Raw genomic sequence first — 16,714 nt, 5'->3', positions numbered from 1 at the left:
ACGTGCTCTGACTGGGAACCAAACCCACAACCCAGGCACGTGCCCTGATGGGGAATCGGACCCATGACCTTTCAGTTTGTAGAACAATGCCCAACCCACTGAGCCACACCAGTCAGGATGATATGCCATAACTATGTGTTTGTGGATGGAGCTAAGCTAGAGGTGGCCATGGCATTGTTACCTTTATCAGGAACCTTGTAGAGAAGAACAGTCTTGGGTTGGTAGGTTGGGAAGGGCAAGGGTGAAGAATTTGGTACCAAGGTCAGTGAGTGCTGTCATGATACTTTAAAATGTGGGTACGGAGGTCAACTTTTGATAAATAATACAGTGAGAAATCACTGCTGAAGAGAAAGCAAATGCAACTCCAGAGAGTATAAACTGAGGTAGGAAAGAGAGATGCTGGCAGAGCTGTGGAAGTCTGTAGACTCTTGGGGACCAGAACTACACTTAGGGCCTTGCTACACAAAGTATAGTCCCTGGGTCAGCAAGGGGAACCTGCTTATAATTCAGAATCTCTGGCCCCACCCCAGACCATGGAAGTAGAATTTGCATTTTAACAAGGCTCTCAAGGAAGTCATGTGCATATTAAAGTTTGAGAAGCAAACCCAAAATTGTGATTTCATTGGTTTGGGGTGGGGCCAGGGCATCCGTATTTTTAAAAACCCTTTCAGATAATTTCTCATGCACTGGGGTCAGAACCATTGCTTTGGCCTTCCATGAAGACCTATGGAATGAAAGATGGATGCAGGCAAGGCCCGGAGAGTCCTGGCGCTGCCACTGATAGCTATGTGACCTTGGGCGCATCGCTGAATGTCAAAGAAGAAAGTGGATTAGACCAGCAGTTCGCCAAATTCGGAATCAGAAAATACACGTGTGGATGGAAAAGGGGTCATGTACTAACCCTGACAAGCTCAGGGGAGGCACGCCAACTCTGGAGACCAAAGAAGTAACCACATAGGATGGTCTGAATGTAAAAATTCCTGACTAAAAGCAGGCCATGCTGAGTAGTCACTTCTTAGGCCTGTAGCTCCCTTGACAAACGTCAGTCTTCAACTTTGAAATTATCTATTGCGTCTGTGCATCTAAGGTCACGTATCTTTAAAATGTCAGAGTAATATTCTGCTCCAGACCACTGGAAGGCACAACCTCCGGCACCACAACACAAGACCACACTATTATCTTGTTCCCCACATACCACCACCATGGGCCAGAAATGTTAGCCGTCCTATACTCAGCAAAGTAAAAGATATATCTCTCCATTTTACTTTTTATCCAATCTTAGAGATGTCCCCAGTGTTTTTTCCTCCCACTTCCCTCTTCTACTACAATGGATTCTCTGTAACATTCCTCATGTCTCCTCCTTTGATTCTAATGTATAAAATAAGCGGCAAAACTGCCATCCTCCAGAGCATTTTCTCAATGCATTGAGATTTTGCTTTTCGGCAACTGCCATCAGTTAGGATCACAAGACTTTTTCTCAGGCTGGATGTTCTTTCTTCGACAACATTCTTGGATCAAGGGAATTTTAATTCCCAGGGCTGGGTCTAAGGATTCAGCATTTTAAACAAGTTTCTTAGGAGATCCGCATGATGACTTTTTCAGGACCAGAAAGACAGGATCTGTAAGCTTTGCCTGGTAGTTGGCAGACAGCTCCAGTCTAGCTCATGAAGGACCCAATGGACAGCTGATCACATGTGGAACCACAACAAAGGGGCACTGGTTAGGGAAGCTGGAAGTGAGAAAAAGGGGTTAGTGGAAGTCCCCAGACTCAGGCTGAGGGTTACCAATTAATACAGAAGCATCGTGCACTATAGCTTCCAGACCAGAGTTCTCAACACTAAAAACATCTCAGAATGACCTGGACCAATATCCAGGTCCTACTCTCAGAATTGTTAGACCTCTAACCCAAAGCTCCCCAAGTGTTCAGAACAGGGATCTCCAACCTTTTTGGCACCAGGGATGCGTGTTGTGGAGGGGGCAGGGAGACAAGGGGTGGAGCTTAGGTCATAGGTGAGCCAAACTTCACTTGCTTGCCTGCCACGCACCTCCTACAGTGTGGCATGGTTCCTAATAGGCCACAGAGCAGTACCCATCCTCTGCCCAGGGTTTGGGAAAAATGCAGCCCAGATGGAAAAATCACTGAGTTAAAGAGGCGGGGCCACATAACACAACAAACGTGGGCTTTGGAGTCCTTTAATTTCTTTGAGGCTTCCTATCTGTGCAATGGGGATATTAACATCCACTGTAGTGGCTGATTGTGAAGATTAAATAAGAAAAATTACATACACCTCTGACCTAGTCAAGAGTCACTTCACTGTGAACCCAGCTTCCTCAGTGGACTTAAAAGAACACTAAACCCCAGAATGGCAGGTCCCAGTTCACACAGTTGGGCAGCAGCACAGGGGAGATGACACTTAGCTCCAGTTGCTAATTCTACCGCACTGGGGTGGGGGGGGCCTCCTCTGGATACGAGAAAAGAGCCCAGAGAAAAGTCAAATGACTCCAGATGGCTACCTCCCTCCTTTCCACACTGAACTTCATCCAGTGGAGAGTCCCTCACACAACATAAATCCTTAATTTCCTATTATTTATCTATTTTTTTTCATACATTCCCCGACTGGGACCAAACTTGCAATCCAGGCACGTGCCCTGACCAGGAATCAAACCAGTGACCTTTGTGGGACAACACCCAACCAACTGAGCCACCCTTGTCAGGGCAAGCCTTTGTTTTCTTTACCCGAGAAACAGGTCATACCTCTCCCTACAACACTGTACAAACTTGGCTTTCAACATGTTGCTGATGGTGTTTGATTTTAACCCGTTTGAGCTTGATGTTCTTTTCTAATCGTAGTATCTGGAATGAAATAAATGCCTCCATATTGAAAACGCAGTTGGAGAATGAGTTTTCACCCAGTGTGTGGAAGGTGAGCCGGAATGGGAGGTGAAGAATAATGGACCAGGCAGTCGGACGGCAGTTTCGGCAAGTTGGACATGCAGGATTGAGTGGGGGCTGTGAGCGTTATAGGTTGAATTGTGTCCTGCTAAAAGATGCTGAAGGCCTAACCCTCAGTACTTGTGAATGTGACCTTATTTGGAAACAGAGTCTTTGTAGACCAAATTACGACAAGGGCATGAGGGTGAGTCCTATCTCACACAACTGTGTCATGGTAAAAGGGGAATTTGGACACAGATCCAGACGCACATGGGGAGAACACCGCGTGAAGATGAAGGCAGAGACTGAGTGATGAATCTACAACCAGGAAAGGTCAAGGCTGCCAGCGACCATGGGAAGCCAGTGAGAGGTCTGGGACACATTCTTCCCGACAGCCAACCTAGATGACACTTCGATTTCAGACGCCTGACTCCCAGAACTGTGTAATAATAAATTTCCACTGTGGTATTTAGTTATAGCACCCCTAAGAAGCTAACACAGTAAATGTCAGATCCTTGTTCAAAGAACACACTGTCATGCACGGAGGCAAAGAGACCAAATGTATCCCCTGAAGAACCAGAGATGCAGAAGAGGGAGCCTGTTCCGCCGCAGGTGTGGCTCTCCACCCGCAGTGGGGACGCCAAGCTTTATCTGGTGCAGAGATCCAGCCTTGAAATACAGTGTGGGTTTTGAGTTCAAGATTACCAGCCCCTTTGCTGATGTTTTCAAAAATTACCAGCAAAAATTTCAAGATTACCAGCCATTTTGCTGAAGAGCAAAACCCAGCGGCAATTTCCTCACAGGTCTTCTCATCAGTATAGTCGGTAATTACTCTTACATTGTGCTTAATATATGCCAGGCTTTTCTAAGTGCCTTACATACATGAATTCATTTAATTTGCACAACAACCTTATCCTGTAGGGACTATGATCATGCCCATTTTACACACGAGGAGACTGAGGCACGGGGAGATAAAGTAACTTCCCCAAGGCTACAGAACTGGAAATGCTGCAGTTGGGATGTGGACCCAGGCAATAAGGGTCCAGGGGCCCTGCCCTTAAATATTGTAAGAAATGGTTACCACTTGCTGAGGCTTCACCCTGGGGAAGGTGGTATTCTCAAGACTTACATTCTGACCCATTTTACATTCACAACCATTTCTCTAAGCTCTCAGACTGCTTATTTTTCTATATTCATACTTCCAAGAAAGAGCTATTTTACTTTGAATGAAGAAAGGCCTCCCAATTCCCATACACACACACAATCTAGCTCCCCCAACAAAACAAGCCGTGGGCTGGTGACCCTATAGCTGCCTCTAAGTGGATATCTTCCAGGGTCTGCCGCCTGTCCCTGCCCCTCTCAACACAGCTGTGTCCACCGCTGCTTCCAGCCCCAGTTATAATTACGAAGTGAATGCTTCTTCGGGGAAAGCCAGACCTTTTAAGGCCTAACTCATTGCTTTCCAAAGTAGGATTTGATGGATCGTCTTACTTTCCTCGTCGGAGTCGAGGAGGACTCAACTTCCCAATCTCTGCATGTGATTAACATTTTGGTATGAAATAATAACTTCCTTTTACTGAGGGGATCGCAGAGGGAAGAGGAGGAGCAGGAGTGTGACGTGGAGGAGGAGGAGCTGACCAACAAATGGGGGCAAGGGGAAGAAGACCAAGGATGACTCCCTATCTGCGCCAGGAACTGGGGCCAGGCAGGAAGCACACTGATCTCACTGCTGGAAGGAACCTCCCAGAGGTTAGGCAGCCTGCTGCACAGAGCTGGGCTCGAACCTGGTACTCCCACCGCTGCTCCTGAGAGTCCGGGTGGCAGTCGGGGCAGCGGTCCTGCTCATCGGTCCTGACCAGAAGGGAATCTTCTCAAGGACAGTCCTCAACTGGGTAAGGAGGTGCTGGTCAGCATCGCATGTGCAAAGTCTGCAAGGTGATCTCTCCAGGGTTCTATGTGCCCCTCAGAGCAACATCGAGAAGGCAGCTGTGATTGTTGAGAGGTTGTTTCCTTTAGAGGCCAAGGGCTGTGCCCTGTCACACAGCAGTGGCGCAGTAGCCAGGTGGTGCCCACACGTGTGGGCATGGGCTCTCTGACCGTCCCTCCCTCAAAGCTAATGACGCCAGATGTGGTAAAGCTCCCCTTCAGAGCCAGCCAGCGTGACCCCCACTGTCACTGGTTCTCTCCAAATCTGTTTGGTAACCTCTGAGGAAATAGATCTTTCCACCTCGGTAACAACAAAATTGATCTTTGCATCTGTGAAAATGATGCTCTAGATGACAGCAATCCTGAACATTAATCAAGTATCAGTCACTGACATGAGCGGAAAATAGAGCTGGAGTCTTTATTCAAACCTTGTTTTGAGCAAAGCAAAGCAAGGGCTGATTGTGGAGAAAACTGGCTAACAGGCTTGAAATAGCTCAGTCGAGTGGAAAGAGTGTGAGCTTCGAGGCTGAGGACTGGTCAGTCCCCGGCTCTGCCTCTGCTTCTGCACGCATGTGCTCTGGGCCTCAGTTTTCCTATTTGTAAAACACTGTCCCCCTCAGATCACTGAGAGAATGCACATAAAGTATGTAGCCCATGCAGGCTCTACACACAATGCATGATTTATATTAGACACACTTGAAATAACTGGGAAGGATAGATCTACTGGGGAGTGCATCCCTTTTCTTGCCAAATATTAGCTCTGAATGTATTTAATGTGTGCTGTGTCCAAGCCAGGTGAATAAACATTCTCTCTCATTTCCCGCTCAAGATTCTGAGCTGCCTGGTTCCCATGCAAAGGGCTCTCTCTCTAAACTCAGCAGCACTCCCCTGACCTTCCTTGTCCTTGTCTCAGCCACTCAGGCTCAGGTCTCACCCCCTGCAAAGAGCCTTCCACATTGAAATACAAAGGTTGAATCTAACCATGAGGAAACTTCAGGACGTTTTACAAAATGCACGGCTTGTCATTTTCACAAGTGTCAAGGCTGTGAATGACAGCCTGAAGAATGGTCACCAATTAGAGGAGACTGAAGAGACAACTGAATACAACATGCAATACTGGGTTTGGAAACTTTGTTTGCTATCCAGGGTAATGGGCAAAATTTGAATAAGGTCAGTCTCAGTGCTATTTCCTGGTTTTTACAATAATACTATGGTTACACAGGAGAATATCTTTGTTTTTAGGAAATACACACTGAAATTCTTAGCAGTAAGGGGACACAGTATTTGCAATGTACTCTCAAACAGTTCAAAAAATACATACAGTATAATAAATAAAAAATTATCTTCCTCTCCCCACACCCTGAAAAGCACTACACAATTGGTTGCACTGTCTGCTCCACTTTGCAAATGTCCTTGTAATGATTTTTTAAAATGTGAGTGGTGATAGGAGTTCAAAGACCATCTAACTTGCACCCCAGAGGGGCCTTCAGCTCCTCCCCACACGGCTGACTGCCTGTGAGGGCCTGGATTCCAGGACCTGACCCCCAATCCAGTGAGTGCTCTTTCTTCTTCACAGTGTGGCCACACAATGCGTTTGGCTGCTGAGGAGGGACAGCTGTGACAGAACATTGGTCCCCTTGGCCTTGGGGGGCGATGGATGGGACCTGTCAGGAGGCCAGGGAGGCCCCGGTGTAAGTGTCCTTCTCACCTTCACTCCCTTAGAGGGACACGGGGTGAGACGGTTGGGCAGCTGCTCCCATCGTGTCTGTTCCCAGGGTTCTAAGGAACACCTATGTGCTGATGAGGCTGCTTTGATTCTCTGTCCCTGACCTCTGAAGTCCATCCTCCTGAATCCATCTGCCAACTCTTGCCCACTGAACTGCTCCTTTAATGTACAATGTCCAGAACCAAATGCTAGATTTCTCCCTTCCCCTGCCTTTTCTTATCTCAATCCAGCATGGCCATTCACCCAGTTCGGTCCAAAACCTTAGAGCACCCTGGCCTCCTGTTCTCTCACACCTCCCAGCTAAACCACCAGCACATTCCACTGGCTGGACCTTCCCGACATACTGAGAACCTGCTTCTCCAGTGCCACCCCGTCCTGACCCAGGCCGCCATGACTTCTTGCTTGGACCTTCTGATGCTGTCCTGCTCCCACCCTCCCCGTTCCCATCCTGTGTTCCCTACTCAGCAACCAGAGTGAGCCTATCTCTTCCCAGCTCAAAACTGTCCTGGACTTCTGTCTCACTTAAAATTAAACCTAAATCTTTGCAAGGGTTTACTTGACTGGGCCTCCCTCCTCCTTTCTCACCATTCTTTACCCCTAACCTCCAGGCACCCCACCCCTTCGGTGTCCCAGGAGCTTGAGATCAGCGGGGCATACATACCCCAGCACCAGGGTCCTTCGCCTGCTGCTCTCCCTGCCTACAGTGCCCCGCCAAGGCCGCGCCCTGACTTCACTCTGGCCCCTTCAGACAGGCCTTCTCCAACTCGCTCCTGTGAGGGAGCACTCCCTGACCCCTATGCTGACATCTGCCAGCATATGCAGCGTATGCTTTTTACTCATTCACGGTCTTTCTCTATTCCCCACGAAGTGCCTGGTGGGTGGGAATTTATTTGGTTCGCTCTGTACTCCAGCCACTGCTTGGCACATAGTAGGAACTCAATAAATATGGGTTAAAGCAAGGAATGAATGCACTGTTAAGTTGAAAAAGCAAGGAGCAAAACTGTATATAACACACACCCATTTATTTCAAAAAGAATCAACCCATCTACGATTGCCTGTCTTCGGGAGGATTTGACAGCCATGGCCTCTGGGAGGCTGAATGGGTGGCTGGGGGCAAGGGTGCAGGGACACTTGTCATGCAGGCCCTTTTGGTGCCTTTTGAGTTTTTCTATGGGAACATGCATTACTGATTTGATGAATACATACATCAAATCATTATGTTGTACACCTAAAACAAGTACAGCATTAGACGTTAACTACATCTCAAAAAAGCTCCCCCTCAAGTGTTGTAAGGTATGTGAAAACACACGTGTTGCAAGTATGAAATCATGATACACAAATGTCATACATACAGTACATGATTTTTTAAAATTATATTTTATTGTTTATGCTATTACAGTTGTCCCAATTTCCCCCCCTTTGACCCCCTCCCCCCAGCCCTTCCCACTCCCTCAGGCAATCCCCACACCACTGTATATGTCCGTGGGTCATGCATGTATGTTCTTTGGCTACTCCATTCCCTATGCTGTATCTTTACATGCCTGTGACTATTCTATAACTACACATTTGTACTTCTTAGTTCCTTTATCTTTTCCACCCATCTCCCTAGTACCCCTCTCATCTGACAGCCATCAAAAGGTTCCTAGCCTCTATGATTCAGTTTCTGTTCTGCTTGTTCATTTTGTTTTTCAGACTCAATTGTTGAAAGATGTATTTATTGCCATTTAAAGTACATATCTATTTAAAACACATAAACACATTTATATCCAACCTACTAATGTTGCTGGCCATCCATAATCCTGGTAATGAATAATTATGAAAAGACAGTCATGGCAGGCTTAGTCTGCATTTGTGAGAAGGGCAAGGGACACTGGCGGAATGCTTGACTTGGACTTGGACCATCTGGGAGAGTGGCCTAGCTCTGTTTCTCCCAGAGTGACTCTGGGCAAATCACCTGCATGGCCTCAGTGGGTCTCAGGTTCCTCTACGGTAACAAGGGGTGCAGAGGTTGAATCTGTCATCTTAGAGGTCTCTTTCCAGCTCCAGTATCCTGCAGTTCTATTTTGAGTAGATGTTACCTGTTGGCTGGCTCACACAAATGGACAGGTGCTATACCTCTGAGGATCCATGTAGACAGAACACTGATATTGGAGACACTGACCCAGCTGCATGTCCTCTGGGCCACCTGAACCTGAGTATGACTGAGCCGGAAAGCTGAGGCTCACCCTCCTGCTTCCCAAGGCTGCCTCCTCAATCCTGGGGCTTGGGCTTTTGCACCCTGAGCCTCTGACAACTTTTATGAGCCAAGTGAAGCACTCTGGGAGCTGCTACATATGAGTTGAGCAAAGCATCTCAGAGCCAGGTGTGGAGAGCGCTACCTCTGTGTCCCCAGAGCTGAGCCCACCCTGGAGATGAAGGAGAACAGCAGGTGGCTTCATGAGCCACCAGGACAGTGAACTCCTTTTTCCCCCGAAAAAATGCTGGAAGGAAAAACTGAAGAAGTGCTCTCATCCTGTTTTGGGGAAGGCCCAGTGTCAGGGAGGGGTGTGGTGGTGGAGGGGCAGGTGAATCACAGACCTCAGTTCTCAGATTATCTGCATGAGAAGAAAGGAAATGGCACAGAATTGGCCTCTCACTTTGGAATGCCCCACATTATTGCTTTCCTTATTAGATTGTCTCGTTAACTGCTTTAGACTGAATTATGTTAAGATCGCTGTGCATTCCCTCTGCACATTCTAGCAAACTGGTGGGTGTGTGGGAGTGTGTTGAGTTTCAGAGGGAATTCCCTGTGGAAATTCCACAAAGGATTCTCTCTGGATAGTCCTCAAAATTGAGTTTCAGGTTCAGTTACAGTATGGGTGAGTAAGAAAGGGTAAAATAAAAATACTACAAGCCAAACAAGAATGAGAAAGAAAATGTGTCTTTCAGAAGAAGTTTGATGACGTCTACGGTTTAGTTTTCTTAACTTAATGGATGCTTTTCAGCCTAATTCGTCCCTACTTTGAAAGCTCAAGAATTCCAGTGTTTGGAGTTGTCTTTGCTGGGGAGAGGGGAAGGGGAAGGAGGTGCACAAAGTCCTCACACTCCAAAGAGGGCCACTAAAAGAGGTTGTAGAAGCTCTGTCCCTGGATGTTAAAGCAGATCTGAGAGAGCATTTGGGCTGGTGGATTTAAATTGAGGGAGCTTCAGCATCAATCACCTGAGAGCAGAGCCTGTCCTTCTTATTTCAAAAATCCCAGAGAAGACTGTAATTCAAACCAGTTCTCTGTCATCCCCCTGAACCCCTTTCCCCTCAGGTCCAACCCTTCTGTTGAGAGCAAGTAGACACTTCTTGCTTAAAAAAATGAATCAGCCTGTGAAGCGTCTCCCTGCAGTATAATGATAAAATCTTAATTTTATAATTAAGGTGCACAACACCTGTGCCCTACAGGAACCTATGAGGCCTTCAAATGGGACAACTGGGGCTTTAACTTCCTGACTTCCCCTTCCTTCTTTTCTTCCTCCTTCCCTTCACTTCCCTTTCTTTTTCCCACTCAAATGCACTCCACAACAGTGCGTACAGACTGAAGGTGCTTTAGAGAGAAGCTGGGTTGAAAGACTGTCTTGAAACCAAAGGAAGGTAAAGTCCCCATTTCCAGTGCCTGTTCTGTCATTCACTTAGTCTGCATTGCAAACAACATATTTGTGAGCAGTTAAATATGATAATATAATTTTATATTTAGTGGCCCTGGCTGGTGTAGCTCAGTGGATTGAGTGTGGGCCTGTGAACCAAAAAGTCGCCAGTTCGATTCCTGGTTGGGACACATGCCTGGGTTGTGGGCCAGGTCCCCAATATGGGGCACGTGGGAGGCAACCACACACTGATGTTTCTCTCTCTCTTTCTCCTTCCCTTCCCTTCTTTCTGAAAATAAATAAAATAATTTACATTTTTTTATTTTTAAATATGTAGTTTGAAAAAATGTTATTTTTATCAGTCTTCTCAAAATCTGTAAGCCCCTTCTGAAACTAAAGCCCTAAGTCTTTGAAAGTGAATTTTCTTTTTCTCAGTTTGCAATTCAAAGCTTTCCATGGCCTGGGTCCATTGTGATCTACCTAATTGGTTCCTCACACCCCCCTCAACCCATTCCTATGGCTGGTTGCCTCAGGGTTTCAAATTCGTTAATGATAGAATAATTGCACAGGATTATATCATTAGGGTTATGGATGGATTTTAACCACTCCCCAGTTGCTGAACATTTTTCTGTTCCCCTCTGACTCCCCCGCCCCCCAATGGTCCAAGGAAGCATCTAGTCCTACGGTTCTCAGCTTCGGCCAGTCATTAGAATATGGAATTACGGGGAAGTGGAGGGCCTCTTGTTCATCCCCTGCTGGGAACTGGCCTGCAACCCAGGCATGTGCCCTGACTGGGAATCGAACCACGATACTCTGGTTCGCAGGCCGGCGCTCAATCCACTGAGCTACACCAGCCAGGGCAGGTTATTTATTTTTAAAGTTGATGTGTAACACACATACAGGAAAGGGCATGAATCACAAGTGTGCCAACTGATCGCACTGGGCACACAAAATACCCCATCTGTCACCAGCACCCAGGTCTTGACTTGACACAGAACTGCCAGCACCCTAGAAAGGCTGGGGTAAGGGAGGCTTTTAAAAAATTCTCACTTTCCTAATTGTTTGAAATTCTGATTCCTAGATCTGAGGTGATGAAGCTCAGGAATGCGCATTTTTAAGATTCTCCCTAGGGATTTCCCAAACACTGCCACATTTAAGAGAAATCTACCAAAAGCTTTCAAATTGCCCATCGGTGTCAATTTAGGGTAGGGTGGGGGTGGACACACAGAGCTGACAGACCTGCCTTCCCCTTCAATCAGAGCCTTTGTATCTTTTTCTTATACTGGGCTTCCTACCATCTATGGATAAAAGCAATCTCTTGCTCCACAATTCTGAAAATGCCCTGTATCAGTCAGGGTTCAAATGAAGAAGCAGAAGTACAAGGATAGACAGGGATACATATACATATATGTGTTTGTCTATGTACTCTGTGTGTGTGTGTGTATATATGCATATATGTGTGTGTATTGTATGTGTGTGTATATCTATATGTGTCTGTAACAGGTATTTGACCTTTTGCAACAGTAATTGCTGATTAAATAGCCTCTATAAAGCTGGTATTTTTGCATCTGGTGTAGAGTCCATGAGACAGACAGCAGAGAGTTGGGAAGGAAAAAATGAAAAGGGGAGAAGACCAAGAGAATCTGGAACTTACACGCCTTAATGGGAACCCCATGAGGAAGAATTGAAACTTGTGTCAGGTCTTGTTACCTTTGACCTTGATGGTATGGATGTCACCCGGAAGCCTGGGATCTTCGTCAGGGAGCTAAGCCCGCAAATGTGGCCCAGGAGTCAGAGTACCCCACAAAGGATCCAGGGGAAGGTGGAGCAACTGCAGCCTTGGCCACTGCCTCATGCCAGTGAGGTGAGCCAGCAGACAGGTGGCAATGCCTGTGTTGCAAATGGCTGCTGCTTCCTTGGTGCTTGCTCTCCAGAGCATCTGAGAATCTCTTTGTGGCCCCACCCCAATTAGAAACCCATGGGGCAGGGGATTCTGGGAAATGTAGTTCAGCCCCCCCCCAGGTCAACAGGTGACAAAGCCACCAACACCCATCTAACGTCAGGCCTGGCATCAGGATATGTGAAAGCTTCCTAGGTCACCCTATTGTACAATGGATGCTGAGTAACACTGGCTGTCAACCTTAGTACTATCCCCAACCCAGGGCCCAAGAATATAAATTCTATTCTGTTTTTTCCCCAAGAGGAACATAATGAGATCTGATAATTTGTACACCGTCCCTTAAATGTTTTTTTCATTATCATGCTTTCCTGCATCTGCTTGTCCTCTTTGCAAACCGAGCCACGACCCTCATGCAGTCCTCTCAGCACACCGGCTGCGCCTTGAACGGAGCCACTGCTGTCATCCTCCTGCCGTAAGTGGACGAGGAGCACAGTGGGCAGACTGAAATCACCCTAATGCCATCAAACTCACAGTGAACTGAAGACTCGAACTTTTTCACTAAGCTTCTAAATAAAGCATCTCTTCCTCCTAGGCATAGACTAATTAAAAGATTAGCATGTACACAAAGCGGTCAGTGAACACTGAACTGCCACAATACAGGCAAGAGTTGGCAAGAGCCAGTGCTGTGGACTTGCAGGTGGCTGAGTTGCCTGCCACGACTGGGTCTTTCTCAAGGATGCTAAAAGAGAAGGCTGAGAGGGGTCGTTTGAGAAGAGGAGATGGGAAAAGAGTTGGGGGTCAGAAAGAGCTCAGGTTCAAGTTCCATTGCTGGTACTAACTAGCTATGGGGCTTGGGCAAGTCACCTAATGTTTCTAAGTCTCAGTATTAGCCCTGCCTCCTGTATAGGGTCATAGAGAGCATCAGGAAAGAGAAGAAATGTGAAAAAGTTTTGGTGGAAGAAAGTCTAAAATCACAAACATATCTGTGTGCAAGGAAGTAGTACTAGCTCTGTCACAGACCACACTGGTGTAAGGAAATAGTTATCTATATTGTGGATTATTTAGGCCCCTGCTTTCCTTTTGCTGGCTATCTGGTTATTTCTAATGAGATCTGCCAAAGTGTGAGACGGGCACAATTGATTAAAATTAGTCTTTGGGATTTCCTTTGGCTTTCTATTTTTTTAAAGATTTTATTTATTTATTTTTAGAAAGGAGAAGGGAGGGACAGAGGGAGAGAAACATCAATGTGTGTTTCCCTCCCGTGCACCCCCCACTGGGGACCTGGTCCGCAACCCAGGCACACGGCCTACACTGGGATTCATAGAACCAGCAACCCTTTGGTTTCCTGGCTAGCAATCAATCCACTGAGCCACACCAGGCAGGGTGGCTTTCTATCACTTTTTATACTCTCCCTCTCCTCCCCATTACGGCAGACAACTGAAGACTGCTGAGACCTCATTCTAAACTCTCTAAATAAGTTTACACAGAGGGAACCTTTCTAAGAAACAACAGCAACAAAAGAATCTTTCTTTGCAAATCTGGAGAGTAAAACCGGTTAGAGATCGGGCGGTGCTGCAATATGTTTATTGTTTAAAGTAGTTTTCTGTGCCCGAACTAGATTTTAAGCTTCTTGAGGGCAATGCTGGCTCTTGATTCCCCTTTATTTGGATCCCCCAACACTGCCACCTTCTGTTGGGTTGCCCCCCGACCCCAGGTTTCCAGAGTCCTGTTCTTGCTTACTTGACTCTCTGGTGAAACTGACTCTGACTTCACTTACTCACTCTTAGTGGTAAATGCACGTCTAGGGGTGAAAGCCTTGAGGTAAAGGAGCGACGTCTCAGCTGGAGGGAGAGGCATGTCAGAGGTTACCCGAAACACCACATCCCAACGGCAGTCACTTTAGACTTGCATTTGCAGGGACAAAAGAAGCGGAGAAAGTGGGGGATAACAGTAGGGATAAATTCCTCTAAATAGACCTTTGTGGCTTTTAAATATCACTGAAGATCAAGAAGAGTGGGGGCAGAAGCAATGTGGCTAATGTCAGGGTCTGGCTCTTATTTATCAAGGAGTCTTCAGTAGCCTGAACCTAGAAAAGCTCTATCAATAGGGCCTCTGAATTTTCCCTCAATTCTGACCAAGTTGCCAGACAACCACTCTGGTGAATTTCGGGATGAATTTCCAATTTTTCTCTAAGTAAAAAGGTAAAGCATCATTTACTATAAGGCACCCCCAAGGCCAAATTCCTGAAAGGCTGTAGTAGGTCATGTGAACCCCAAGTAGACCCAATTAAAAGAAAAGTTTTCATGTTAAAATAAAGCATCGACACACAAAACTGCGCAAAACGAATACACCTATTGCACTGGGAATGATGAGAAAGCAGATGCCCTGGTAACCACCAGGCAAGCAAAGGAAGGGCACTTGGCCAGCCAGCCACCCAAGAAGCCCATGCACCTGTCTACCCCAAGCTGCAGCCCCTCCCGCTGCCAAAAGAAGCACTTACTTCCTCGTGTCCATTTGCAGTTTCATCACCCATGTGTGTATCCCGGACACTGTTCAATCTTGTCCATTTTTTAGATGTCTCCTTTTGTTAAGCGACCAGTTCTCCCTTCTATTTCTTTTCCTTACTATTTATCTTTTGAAGACTCAGGCTAACCTGCTATTTTCTACTGTCTGGATTTTGCTCTTGATGCACATCAACACATTCAAATGCTTTCATTCTTAATGCAAATAATCATCCGTTAGAAAAATAAGCTGTATGCAAGCCATGTTCTTAAGGGGGCACAACCCACCATAATCACATTTTTGTGTGTGGGCAAAGGGAGCTCTCACAATAGAGAGGACAAGGCAGCGACCAAAATGTGATCTGGAGGGAGCTCTCCATGGAACTAGTGATTTATGAAAAAAACTTTTTTGCAATTGGAAGTGACCAGGGAATGCTTCTCTTTAAGGTCTTCCAATATAGTCTGCTTTAGTAGGAAGCACATTTGGAACATGGTTTGGTATCACGTTATGCTCTGGGGTCCAGGGCTGTGTACCAGTAGGTTTTATCAAAGATGATTGAATAATAGGGGCCTGGATGAAGTAGGAATCTAAACCACTAACCAGATTCACCAAATGTAACAAGTACAAATGGTAGATGAAAGGAAGATCAGATTTGGCCATTTACTATGGTTTGGAGCAAGAAAAATAAGCTTAAATTCATTTTCCTTTTTCTAACCTCAGCAAGCAGTCCCACCAACATAATTATTAGTATTTTCAAAGGCTTTATCAAATATGAATTCAATGAAGAGCGCATCCACTTAACGGTGACCTTTAGACAACCCAATAACTCCAGGACCCGTAAGTATATGCTCCAGAGCATATAATGGAACCCCCACACAAGAAATACAATAAATGAGCAATGTCATAGTAGGAGATGAAAAGTTTTTTAATACTTTAAAATATTTGGGGTCTGTTTTGATTTGCACAGGGGAAAAAACTCCAAAACAAATGCAATAAAAATTCAAACATCAAGGCATTCTTCAAACCCAACAGGCTGCCAAAAGTACCTTCAAAACTTTATCACAGTATTAGTTGTTCAGCCATGATAGCGGCCTAAAAGACATCAGAGGAGAGTAGTCAGAGGCACTAATTACCACATTCTGGTTCTCTATTCCTATTTATTTCCTCGGTTCTCCTAGGGGTGGTGTTTGTGAAAGAAAGCAGGATTGTGTATTTGGTGGGAAGGAACAGGGAGGCAAAGATAATGGAGAGGAGGACCTAATGGAAATTTGACAGGCAGACAGATTTTTTTCCTGGGCACAGGACTTCTAAAAATTGCTTGCAAGATTGGGTTCCTGCTCTTACTGTGTAGATGGTAAATGATTTCCAACCCTAGTTTTTACAACACTCTAGGGTATACCTAATGATTGCATTCTGTGTGTTTAAAGTTCTCAAAACCAATTTAATTTGAGTTCACTTTCACTGAAAAGGCAAATATGATTTGAAGCTTTTTTTCTTAGTTATTGTCTCGTCTACTTTTCTGAAAGATCTGATACTCCTCAAATTTCCTTCCTGCCTGGCTCTGTGACACTGTTAGTCTGACGTTCCAGGTCTAACCACTTGCCTTCCTGGCTTCCCAGCTTCTCCCCAGGCCCTGTCTCTGCATCACCAGGAATCCCACAGAGTTCCACTCTACATCCTCCTCTTGTGCCTGCCCCCACTGCAGCCCCCACCCAAAACACCCTCATGGACTCCTCTCTTTTCCACTCCAGACCCTAACAACTACCCAGTATATGAAATATCCACCACATGAAATTCCTAAAGGGTATGGTTCTTTAAAAGTTAACCAGAAGGTAGGGAGGGGGTTCAGTCCAACAAGGCTTCCATGCTTTTATTAGCTCACTTCTCACGCTGAGCCAGGCTGGGTCTAAGCACGTTACATGCATTGTGACATTTAATCTCCATCTCTCTGAGAAAGGATGATTATACCCATTTTTTTCACACATGAGAAGATTTAAGCTCAGAAGAGAGCAGGAGACAGGCGAGGCATAGCTGAGCTGTGAACCTAGCTCCAGGTCCAGCTGAGTCATCAAGCTCTTCTGGACTTAAGAACTTTGGGGTTGCTCCTGTGGTGGAC

General features: G+C 46.0%; 1 protein-coding gene across 5 annotated transcripts in view; it reads right to left on the bottom strand.

The window, feature by feature from the left end:
* The window catches only part of ATXN7L1 (ataxin 7 like 1), a 234,002-nt gene that overhangs the window by 122,977 nt on the left and 94,311 nt on the right, over nucleotides 1-16,714 (bottom strand). The gene's annotated exons all lie outside the window — the stretch shown is intronic.

This window comes from Sturnira hondurensis, unplaced genomic scaffold, assembly GCF_014824575.4.
Source record: "Sturnira hondurensis isolate 20B ecotype Veracruz unplaced genomic scaffold, ASM1482457v3 Scaffold0009314, whole genome shotgun sequence".
Lineage (NCBI taxonomy): Eukaryota > Metazoa > Chordata > Mammalia > Chiroptera > Phyllostomidae > Sturnira > Sturnira hondurensis.
Note: the sequence above shows the minus strand (reverse complement) of the source record. Positions and strands in the feature narration are given on the sequence as shown.